General features: G+C 41.5%; 1 pseudogene across 1 annotated transcript; it reads right to left on the bottom strand.

The window, feature by feature from the left end:
- Positions 1-229: 229 nt before the first annotated feature.
- On the bottom strand, positions 230-7,155 carry LOC147001646 (uncharacterized; annotated as a pseudogene). Its single transcript, XR_015044717.1, has 5 exons — positions 7,026-7,155; positions 6,134-6,287; positions 5,050-5,181; positions 4,192-4,375; positions 230-727 (listed from the first exon to the last, which is right to left on the bottom strand). The product of XR_015044717.1 is annotated as an uncharacterized LOC147001646 (transcript).
- Between the last annotated feature and the right edge of the window lie 5,404 nt (positions 7,156-12,559).

Below are 12,559 nucleotides of genomic sequence, written 5' to 3'. Positions count from 1 at the left end.
CTCAAAGCTGACAGTCAATATGTACTATGTATAGCCTTATCAAAATATAAAATTAATTACAAGAACAAATAAACAACCAATATATAACAAAAGTTTGAATGAAAACATGAAAAACCAAATAACTAAACTAATCAAAACTCAAATCAAAATCAAACCACAAAAATTGTGTAACACAAAATTTTTGTCTGCAATTTTGTAGTACAGACTTACATCCTATGGCTGTTTGGCAACTAAATAGAAAAGCAGTTACTGGAGGTAGCAATCTTTGCAGGAGAAATTTAAGCAACACTCTCCTTTTAGAGTGTGGGTCTGAAGGATATGGCCTCCCAAGTCAAAACAGAACAGATGTTGTAGACTTGCGTCCCAGTTTATACAATTTGGTTGACTGATCTCCATGTAATTATTCATGATAACCCATCAGGAAAAGATAAATTTGCACACAGAGTCTTCATGGATGCCCAGTAGCAGTTGATGAGCCTCAGCACTTCTCTGAGTCCTTTAAATGTGCACTCTTCCTGGGCCAGAGGCTAGATGAAATTAAGGCCTGTTCATACGAAAGAAACCAAAATAAAGGAAGAGCATACAGCCCATTACAGCCATGGTTATTAGGGATGAGAGGCAATAGTGGTGTATTTTAGGTGCACTCTCAGTGCTCCTCCTCCAGCACTTCTCTTTGAGGGAGATCGTGGTCTGTGCCATGTTCCGGTGTCTGTTGGAGTATTTCACACTTAGGGAAGGAAGAAACAAAGGCCTGGTAAGCATTTGTCAATTCAGCTGTCCCTCCCAGAACAGCTGTATTCAGCTGGACAAAACAACATGACATATCAGCTGAGATCATTCCGTGCATCCCAATTGTCATAGAGCACCTGAGCTTGAAATTATTTCTCACCATTTAAAAGCTGCTAGAAACTGAACTGTCAACTACACATTATACTGGAGTTTTAAAAAACACCACATTTCCCCAGTTGTGCATATTTATTATATTGAGTAATAACATTGTAGCAATGTCTGAATGTGAGTTCAAGAGAGATGTGTGCAACCAAGAAAACCATGTGGATCCTTATGGGGTGGGAGCATGCCCTGAACTGAAGTGAAGGCTATGATTTTTTCTCCAGTGCAGGAACCTCACAGGGTTCCTCTTGTCAATCCCTCTATCTGCAAATAACCATAGAAACCATACAACACAAAACCCATGGGTAATTCATAGATCCTAGAACCTGCAAAAGTTTGCTAAATAAATATATTCACAAGGCTAGGTAATGAACCTTAAAAGTGATGGTCATGAAGAAACAGAACAACACCCCTGTACATCTATGATTATTGTAGGGCACACCCTCAAACACACATAATATTTGTGTTTTGCAATACAAGCATATTGTATTACTGTGACCTATTTAGTTTCCCGGTTAATACTAATATAAAAATCTCCCAGGATACTTTGGAGGCCTAAAAGAAGCAAATCTTGAATGGGAAAGGTACTTACTGGGAATAGCATATAGGCAGCTCAGTCAGTGATATGCTTTCCACTCCTAAACTGGTCTGGGATTCAGGGTACTCGTCCTATTATCCAATCTGACTCAGTAAGTTCCTAAGGCTGTGTAGAATAGGTTTATTTCCCAGCCTAGGGTCACATGTTGGTGGTGGACCAGCCTCTTGTTCTTGTTCACTGTTTCAGACTTGTCCCAAAGTAAACAGTTTCTTCCAATAGGATCTCCCTTTTCCATCACCTGACTGACTTGGTGTCCAATGGTATGAGCCCAGAGTAATATGAACTATCTATAACTAGGATCCAAACGAACCATTTTCTCGCTAGAATGTGATTGTGTCAGGTCTATTTTGAGTAAGATATGGCTGACTAGTTAAAGGACATATGCTTGCATGGATTATCTCACACTGAGTTCATGGAAGGGCTACACCACACAATATCTTTCTGTTCTTCAGCAGATGGACATCAGGATAGCTTCTCCTTCAGGGCTGCTCTGAGGACCACTACAACCCTGAGCACCATAGACTCTGTGGATATCTCCTCCTTGTTCTGGAAGCACTGGGTCAAAGAGGACTTCTTTCCCACTTTCTGAACATGGCTTCCAACAAACATACCTAATTTTATACTACCAGAACTGTCTGAAGGTCCTCATTTCTCCCAAACTCCACTGAGGCTGATTTTAACTCTGAGAAAATGATTTTGAAGAAAAGTCATGCCGAATGCTACACAGATAAGATAGAATGAGGACTTTAGATTATCTAGACCCTCAATGGGCTCCTGAAAAAAGCCTGGTTTTGCTCCACAGCTATGGGAATTCTGCTGGATGCAAGTTCAGCTCCAAGCAACTCAATCTCTCAATGAGTAAAATCCAAGACAAACTACAAGGCAAAGCTTTACTGAGCAGAGATAGCAGGAAATGTAATGGTGGCAAGAAATGAGGAAAACAACCTGGAATGCTTAGAAGACACATTGAGCCACCTGACCTTCAGGTGGTCCTTCACAATTCACCAAGAGCAGAAAAGGGTCATAAACACATAGATTTTATACAGCAACCTCCTCCTTCCCTCCATATACCATATCTCTTTTATTTGCTCTAAAGATTTCAATTAGAATCAAAAGTTTTGTCTCTAGTCAGCTAAAAATCTGACCCTAAAATAATTTTTGTGTTCTTTTTTATTTGGGAGTTAGGTGAGCATGCAGAATAATTGGACTGCTGTATTTGATATTTCATAGGTGAAAACTAAAACCTCAGAGTGCATTTCTCATGAAATTTGGTCTCTAGAGACACACACAGCTGCATTTATGCACAATCACACACGCACACACACAAACACACACACACATTTGTATATACAAGCACCCATATCACAAACACAAGATTACCCAGTATTACACAAACACACAACTTTAGTATAAACAAGCTCCACCACACGTGGTCCAAACACACACAGACAAACACACACACCACACACAAGACACACAAACATACACACCACACAATACACACACAGAGACACACAAACACAAATCAATGAAAATGTTACTCTCGCCCAGCATATTTCCTGTTGCATGAGCAACTTCTAGACCTCTGATGTGTATATGTATAAGGTTCTTAGACTCAGGCAGTCTTTGCCGCCACCCTCATCTGTAATTAACTCCTCTACAGAAAGTTTTTTATCCAGATACTTGCTGGTCCTACAAGGAAGTTACAAGCTCTGCACAGATAACCTGGACAACCCAGTACCAAATTCCCAAGAAAGAGATTCCTAAGAAAAGCCTCCAGCAAGCCCCATGTTGACTCTCTGTGTAGGTATTGCTTCACTATACCTACACAGGATCCTTGGTAGCATCAGAGGAAGACAGTGACTTTTGGTCACTACCCAGGAACTTTTGAACCTATTACAGTTCATGTGATCTTAAATCTTCCTCAATATCAGTCAGAAGAAAGCTGATGAAATGACATGCTGTGACATTTCTTAAATGCAGTGCTGTGCCAATTATGAGGGGGAATCTATCCTGAAACAAAGCCATGCCCACAATATAGTTAGCAAAAACCATGTTAGCTGAGGGATGAGCTGTAGGATTCTGTGCATGTTCATGGTGGAGCCAATAAGACAAACCGATATCTCCCAGGGAGATAACTCTATGCAGGGAAAGTAAAGAAATCTAAAACTTATTTTTAAAATAGCTGTATTGTTTATCAGTTTGTTGAAATAAATAAGAGAGGGAATGCCTCCTGATAGTGGACAAGAGATGCCAAGACTACTGGACAGAACAAAACAGGAAATGTCACGTTTATTGAGAGACCAAGGCTCAAAGAAGTAATATAGAGAATGAGTGGACAATCCAGGTGTCATTGAAGGGCCTCCCAACACACGTAGAGAGACACAAATCAGGAAAACCATGTATACACAAAAAGAAACACACAGACACACAGTCACAGACACAGACACACACACAAGCACACACAGACTTATTCACATAAAATCATAATTGAGCAGAAAACAATGAGGTATCTATTGTGCCAAACTTGCAGTTTCCTGAACCAGGCTACCTCCACAGAGAGGCCTGTAGATGATCACATAAACAAACACTTGGAGGAGACATAGGTGAGTGCCTGGAGAAGTTGTTGGACTGTTACATTGGATTGTCTATGTTTATGGTTATACATGAGGGCAATCGGCCTCTGATATATATTATCCTACCTGCTGCTCCTTGGCACTTGGGACACAGATGTTCTTGCTGGCCTCCTCACAGAACCTCTTTTCTTCCCCACAGGACACTTGTGGTCCAGCCTGCTCCACCAGCAGCTTTCTGTTCTCATTCAGTAATATCCTTACTTTTTCATTGAGTTGAGTGCACTCACGAAAGAGGTGTTGCTCCTTGATGCTGATCCACAAAGCAAAATTGGATGATTCCCAGCCAGATTCCATTTGCTTACCCCTCCTCCAAGTCCCATGATCCCTGCAAGGGCCCTGATCCCCAGACAGCCCCAGAAGAGTCCACACTATACATAGCAGCACCAATCAGAGGCAAGTGAAATCAAGATACCAGCCATATTCCACAGGACTCAACAAACTTCTGAAAACCCTGACACTAAGAGTGCTCCCTATACATCACAGAAGAGGAAATGTTCCTCATGGTTGATTATAGGTCTGTGGTACCAAAAAACCTTCAGCAGGTAGAGGGCTTACCCCTCTGAGAGAGTTGAGAAGACCCAACAGGTGTACACTCTTTCCATTTTTGTCAGGAATCCTACATCTTTTAATCTGCGGTCAGAATACTAGAGGTTCTGGGTTCCTGGATATTCCAGCATGGTGGAAAAGTTTTCTATGTAGAGGATCTTGAATTTGGAAGAATAAAGATTGGAGGGTCTTGGATACTCTTCACACTTAGGACAACTGAGTCCAAGAGGTACAAATCCAAGACCCTAGCCTCGGGCAGGGTTCCTGGATAAAAAACACATAGCATGGATCCAGAGCCCTTGCTTTTGTTCAAAGTCCTAAAAGGACAGAAGCATTCCCTGCCTAGTTGTGGAGGTCTCAGTTGTGTAACTGACTCACCTGTAAGAATAGTTATCCTCGATCAGTTCCTTGGAGTAGTCCATGGAACCCTTTATGGACTTGGCCATTTTCTCCATATCCACCATTGTCTTCTCATGTTGTGATTTAATGATGTTGAATTCAGTGTTCATCCTGTGTTAGGGCATGGCCCAAGAAGCAAATAATCTTCTGAATTAAGGATTCAATAATCATGTGCAAACAGGCTACCCAAGCCAAGTGCATGCCACATCCTGGCTCATTCAAACTGGTTCCACTTGATGCTAATTAAACTTACTATCCTGGGCAGAGGACAGCAGAGCCAGGGGACCAAATGGAGGTAGCTGACCTTCAAGAACTTCCAGGGCAAGCATGAATGAATAGACTGCTTCTATGACAATTTTCAACTACAATATGCCACAGGCATGGGTCCAGTAGATATCTGTAATGGCTTTCCTCTTATTTTTAAGGCAGGGATTCTCATTCCTTTGTTTGGTTCCTGTTGTTATGGGAATTCCCAGAGGGCACCACTAGTATTTACAGGACAAAGGCTTTATCACACCTCCTCCCCCAGGGGATTCTTGTGTGACAGCAAGGAAACACCAGGAGCAAACTTCCCTGGTGATCACTTTGGGCCTTTATGGACTCAACACTATCAGGACCTGCAAACTGTGCATCACACAAGTCCTCAGACCCCATCAAAGGTCCCAGAGCCCCAATCCTGAACAAAACACACACAACTACATTCACACACACAGACACAATTAGAATGCCAAATAAATCCAGGGAGGTGCCATCTCTCAGAATATAATGAACAATATCAGAGTAAAGCCATGATAGCCTGCAGGCATTGCATTCACACAATGAGAGGCAGCAAGTGTGAGCAGGTCCTTTCAGCTCTTTACAACAAGAATCAGATTGCAAGCACCCCAAGGTCAAGTACAAAAGAAGATGATAATAAACACACAGCACCTTGTTTATCCAACAATGAAACACCTGTCAAGGCTACTTAATGGAATGATGGGAGATAACACACTCCATTCATGGAAGGAAATTGGGTTAACAGATGGCACAATACAGTCAACAGGGTACTGGGCATAATTACTACCTGTAGTTCAAATCTTCACACTTGTAAAGTTCCAGGACTCCACACATTTCCTCCATGTCAGTGCTGATCTTCCTCATATACAATTTCAGTTCTTCTACTTCATTTATATCTGATGTCTGATTAGTGATGTTGGAATTTTCAGATGAAGCAGACCCTGGAGAATGAAAAACAGAAATGAATTTGCATACTTGATGGCCCAGGGGCAGGGGAGACCATTCTGAGTCCCAAGAAGAAGATTGAGGGAGAGAAAAGGTAAAGACAGGGTGAATCCCTAAAAGAGCAGAAAAGCTATCTTCCAGCTGGTTTGCCAAGCTATGTTCTTCTTCCTAACCATCATTATCAGACATATGCCACACTCCCTATTCCAGGCCCCCTTGCCCTGAAATCTATAAGATGCCTCAGAAATACAGATACAGGGAACATTGTCAGGTCATATCAGATGTGATGCAGGGAAATCCTGAAGTTCATCGTGCTTAGCACTATTAAGCCCTAATTAATTGTGTGTCTTCAAATCCAAAGTGTCTGAGACCTCACCACATGACATGACCAGGGGAGCATCCTTCTCTGTTCTTTTCTTCAGAGACTCATGTAACCTACAGTAATCTGGAAGATGAAGTTCTTCAACTCCCTTCTATGAAAGGAATAACACACTGTTATTCTCATAGTGCCCACTCCTGGCATTCTTTGTCAATCACAATTAAATTAAATAGCTCCCAGAAAAGTAGCTGCAGGTTTGTCAATTCCTGGCTCTGTCAAACGAATCATCAGAAATTCTTGACTCTTTGTCTGACATTGACAAAGTCCAAGGCTTCAGCTTGTAAGACCTACTCCTGGAAGGCCCAGCTCAAGCCTAAATCTACCAGGAAGTTCCCCAACTCTGCCTAGGACTCACTGTGCCTTCTCCAGAATGATTTCCTTCTTCCTTTTTTAAGAGAGAGGATTTCCTCTTCCTTCTGTGTTGGTCTGGTCTCTCCTTCATCTCCATTCTCTTTCTGACATAGCCTGAACAGCCAGGAAAACATCCCTGTTGCTGAACCCAGAGCAAACGAAGGGATGACTCACAGGCAGTTGCTATTACCACAACACAGAGATGACATCACAGAAGATTCTAGTTCTCTCCTAGATACAAGAGATTGTCCAAGGAAGGCATTACTGATGATGTCACTAGGAACTGCCATGACCTACCTGCTAACTCGTTCTCCCCAACCTGGTCCTTTTCTGCGGTGCCTTTCCTGGAGCCCCTCCTGGACCCATGGGATACCCTTTGGCAACATCTCCTTCCAAAGCTAGAGAATTCAAAGTGCTTCATTAGAAGTCATGTGATTTTGATGGGGAATGTTGGTTAGGACTCTGACATGCTTAAGAGATTTTTGTTAGCACCCAAACCTCTAGGGACTGTGGATGTCATAGATTTTTCACAAAAATAAGTATACCACCTGAGTCAATTCCTGTGACATACACTCCAATTTCCCAAGGTTTTCCTGACTCACAGAGGCAAATGTCATTCTCCTATATATTTAATTGTATAAAACTTGGATAATATTTTCAAACTGTGCATTCCTTGATAGTGGGCATTCTTTCCATATATATCCATGTGTTTCACAAAATCTCTGGTTTACAATCCTATCTTTTACAAGGAAAACTCCCTTTTCTTTGAAACATAGGGGATCATCTACAGGGCAGGAATAAATAGTAAACTTGCTGTCCCATCTTCAAAACATTATCTTGCACATGCTCCTGTTCTCAAATACAACCAGACAATTTAAGTGGGCATTAGAGAGCAAAGGTCATCCTGGACTGTACATTACTACATTGTAGCCTCATAGCCATTACTTCTCCTGACTTGTGAAGTTGAGCAATGAGGAGGTTGCAGGTTGTACCATGATACTGTACTCACAGCAAATATCAGACTCATGAGGTAGGGCAGGGAGGTGCAATGGACTGAGTTGAGATGAAACCTCAATTTTAATTGTCTGTAAGTTCAGGATGGTGTCCCTTTGGCATTATCATCTCTGGCTTCTGTGTTCTGATGCTGGGTTTGCTGAATCTGTGCTGTAATGCCCCCTAACCTCAGAGATATAAGAGTGAAAAATCATGTATATCTTCTTTGGGAAACCATCTGAATTTCACTGCCATCTTGAGCCAAACAATATCAATATGCAGAGTTCAGAAATCAAGGGGAGATAGGTGATGCCTTCAAAATACAGGTCTTTTTCTTCCAATTAGTGCTCATATTTTTTCCAATGTGATTTTTCCTTTTCTCTTTCACTAAGGGTGGCTTGTGTGTTTGCTGGCCTAAAGGGTCCTGGATCCACCTACAAGGCGCTTACCCTATACAGACTCAGTTTTACCAAGAAAAGGATTGTTGCAGAATCATGCCCTGGCAGCCAGAAGGTCAGCTACACTGTCTTAGGTCCAGCTGAACTGGTATAGGAGTGAAGACCTGAGCTATCTGGGAAAAGGAAGCAGCATGCAGTGTCACACAGCTCTCTCTGATGCAACTGCTAGAACTGGAATAGGGATGTTTGTTTGTTTGTTTATTATAAATACATACAAAAATTAGCCAGAGTTGGGACATGCCTGTAATTCCAGCACTCAGAACGGTTTTTAAAAAATTGTTGTTGTTAGTATTCCTGTTGTTTCTATTGTTTTTGTTTTGATCTCTCCCAGCTATTTGCACCGGACCCAGAAAATTAAGTCCATGCTCTCTACAGTTCTATTATTCACGTTAATCAGTGATTTCATTGTTAGCAAACACTCCTCAGATGATCTCATTACTCACTTTCAAATAAGGAAAACAGTCATACAGACATTAGTTCACTTGTATGGTCTCACATAACCAACTCATCCTGACTGTAGAGTGGCATCCCAATCTTTGGAATACCCCAGCTCCTATTTTTGAGATGACAGGCCTCTGTGGAAGACTCCATTAGCTGGCTGAGGGCCTGGAATGGCTGCAGCCTGAAGGCCAAGACTGCCCCTCCTGTATCTCTGAAGCCTGAGGCAGATTTCAGCCAACAACACAGGAACACTTGGCCACAGCTGGTTCAGGACTCTATTTTGGATGAGCCCTGAGACCTGGATGATCAGAGGTCTCTAGAATTCTGGGAAAGGTGAGCAGAAACACTTAGACTTGAGGAGAATAATGGATCTTTTGGATGCAAGTTTTTTTTTTTTTTAATTTATCTTTGCTACGTATATAGTTCATGTCAAAAACAAAGGCATCCTACTTTACAACACCTAGTTTCTCTGGGTGTTAAAGTGATTGCCTGTGTATACACACTAGAGTTACTAGAACAATACATTTTGTCCCATTTTGTTAAATAATTAAATATTTTTGTATTAATATCTTTTCATTTATTCACTTTACACTCTGCTTACTGCCCGGTGACACCCATTATCTTTACCCATTTTCTGGGACTTCCTGCCGTTCTCTCTGTGAGGGAGTGAAATTAAGTTAATTAGCTAAATTTGGATATATATTAGCTTTATTTAGTGTTATTCTGGCTAAGTCTTGAGCCTAAAGAAGATATTTGCTAGCATAGTAAGTTACTTGGTTTTCTTGGGTGCTAGCTTTGGGATATAGTCCAGTGTTAGTGAATATAGGCATAATTTAAATTTTAGCCCAAAAAGTATTTGGGGAATGGGGTGTGGTGCTGCACACCTGTATTCACAACAACTAGGTGAGGAAGGAGGACCCAGATTGTGGAGCCAGAATCAGGTATATATTGAGACTCTGCATCCAGAGACAAGAGAAGAAAAGAGGTTTAATCCCAGCACTCGGGAGGCAGAGGCAGGCGGATTTCTGAGTTCGAGGCCAGCCTGGTCTACAAAGTGAGTGCCAGGACAACCAGGGCTACACAGAGAAACCCTGTCTCAAAAACCAAAAAAAAAAAAAAAAAAGAGAGAAGAAAAGAATGGGGGCTTGGATATAGATCTGGGACTGAGCATATTCCAGTGCAAGGCTTGCCCTAGCATCACTAAAGTAAATAAGTAAGGAGAATCAAAGCGTTTTGCTGTTGGGAATGAGCAGGTAGGAAGATATTTAGCAAAGCAGTCCTTAATCATGGGTGGGAGTGGGTAGCAGATAGGTAGTTACAATTCTAGCTCAGTTTAAAAATGTGGGAGTATTTACAAAATACTTTAAGTGGAGGGAGGCTTGACTATACTTCATTGCCTAAAATTGGTTTTTATTTTCAAATGGTTCTATACCTGTTGGCATTAGCTTTCGACAGTATACTAGTTAATAGTCCAGAATTAATGGACACTTAGAAAGGGAAGTGTTTCAAAGCAAAAAGGCCACAATACAAGTTAGAGGTTGTACAGTTCCACTTTCTGCCTGGATGGTGAGAGGCTTTGTCCATGTGGGCTAGGACCACAGTAAGTTCCTGTAATCGACAGCTCTGTTGTTCACGGAATATTTTGTTATCTGGCTAAGAACTAAGAAAATTGACACAGGGCAAACTTTTTGAATGTTAAGTTCTGACTATGGAATACATAGTGATTGCGGAATCAGTTCCATATTGCTGTCAGGGCATCCTTCCAGTCTGTGCTGGTTCCATCTGTAGTCCTTTGGATCTGGACTGATCAGGAACATGAGCCCTGGACCATGGCTTCTCAAGTACATACTCATGGTTTTCAGGGTATGACACGTAACTCATAAGTTCTATCAAGATTGAAGGTAAAACCGTAGAACATGGAATTAGACACTTAAAGAGACTCAAGTAGGTAAGTAGTAATAGAGTGTTCATGAAGTTTTAGTCAGCTTTGACTTATCTCTCTTGTACTTTGTGGAGGGGGTATGGCACCTTATTAAGTAGAAAACTGACTAGGGGGTCAGCTTTACTCCTTTCTGTTTAACCCTGACTGTAGCATCTATAGACTGTATAGCCAAGGCACTTTGTTGCTTTTGTTTGTTTGTTTGTTTGTTTGTTTGAAACAAGATCTTGCTGTGTAGCCCTTGCAGGCCTGTTACAATGTAGCCCAGACTGGCTTCCAGCTCTTGGCAGCACTCATACCTTAAACTCCAACATGCAAGCTTTCAGCAAGATTAGTGATATGTTCTACATGGAAATTTCATTGTATAGCCCAGGCTGGCCTCACATTTCAGAGGCCCGCTGGCCTCTGCCTCTGGAATTCTGTATCCAAAGGTGTGCACTACAATGGCTCACCAATGAAGATCTCAAAGTAACAGTAATAAAAAGGAGTTTGTGAGCAGCAGGGGAGAAATTATTTGAAAATCTAAAACACTAAAGAAAGTCAAGGATCTTTTTATAAACCAAATGAGACGATATGCCATGTATTTGAATTTGTAGTAGCCATTTTGAGAAATAGAGTTTGATGCAGGAGACCTGCCTTAAATTCCAAGTCAGATTGGACCTGAGGTGTGCTAGGGGACTACCTCAAAACAAAGAAACAAACTGAACAAAGAAAAGGCAAGTGCATGTCACTTACATCAGATAACCATTTTGAACGCTTTTAACTAGGAGAAGCAGTTAGTAGGTGAGATACTATTTTAAATTGGGGATTCCTTGAAAGGTTCTCAGAAGCAATGGTCTTCCACCAGGGTTTTCCCCTGAGCTGACATTAGTGGGAAATGAGGCAGCTTTCCTTTCTTTGCCTACACAGTATTTTCACCCTTCCTGGGTTTCCTCTACATCTGCATGCTGTAGAGTTGCAGTCATTTACTTAGCAGGAACTGGCTTAGACTGGCTTTGCTTTTCAAAGTTACAAGCTTTAGGAGCTGGCTACTGAATTCTGTGTTGACCAGAGCAGGCTGCAAGGCTAGGATTTTATAAGTAAAGGACACCTGCAGTTTGAGGAATTAATTGCCTGGCTCCTGGATGTGAAGCTGTGCAATGTGTCTTTAAGCAATCAGCATCCTTTCAAAGAGTAAGAAATGGAACCCGTCTTCTTCACCAAATAGGCATGGGTCTTAGACCACCTTTCACTTCAGTCACCCTTGACTGGATTCTGGGAAATGTTGCTATAGAAAACCTGAAAGTTTAATGTGCAGGTTGAAATACAGGATAGATGCCAAAGTGACCTTTAGCTATATAGAGTGTGGGGAAGAGAACATTAGAATCATACTCACATTTTAGTCCCAGCTTGTGCCCTCTGTCTTCTTTACATTAAAAGGAAAAGTCTGAACTGTGTTAGGCCCTTTACTAGGGATCTTTCTCTTGACTTGTCTGTGACCAAATAGTCAGACTAATAGAAAGATCACTAAAAGGGCAAGGGCGTTATTTTGTTTTTGGCCGTGATGGGCCTTCTATACTCTAGGCACTGATCTGGATTATGGGCCAAGGCTATTTAATGCTATTGTTTCTTAGAGAGTTTTCAGCAGTGTGTTCTTGTAAGTACAGAATTTCATATTATAGGGCCAGAAGGACTTTTGAAGTCCATTGAACCCCATGTTTTCCTTCG

This window comes from Mus caroli, unplaced genomic scaffold (genome assembly GCF_978045245.1).
Source record: "Mus caroli unplaced genomic scaffold, Mus_caroli_1 scaffold_12, whole genome shotgun sequence".
NCBI lineage: Eukaryota > Metazoa > Chordata > Mammalia > Rodentia > Muridae > Mus > Mus caroli.
Note: the sequence above shows the minus strand (reverse complement) of the source record. Positions and strands in the feature narration are given on the sequence as shown.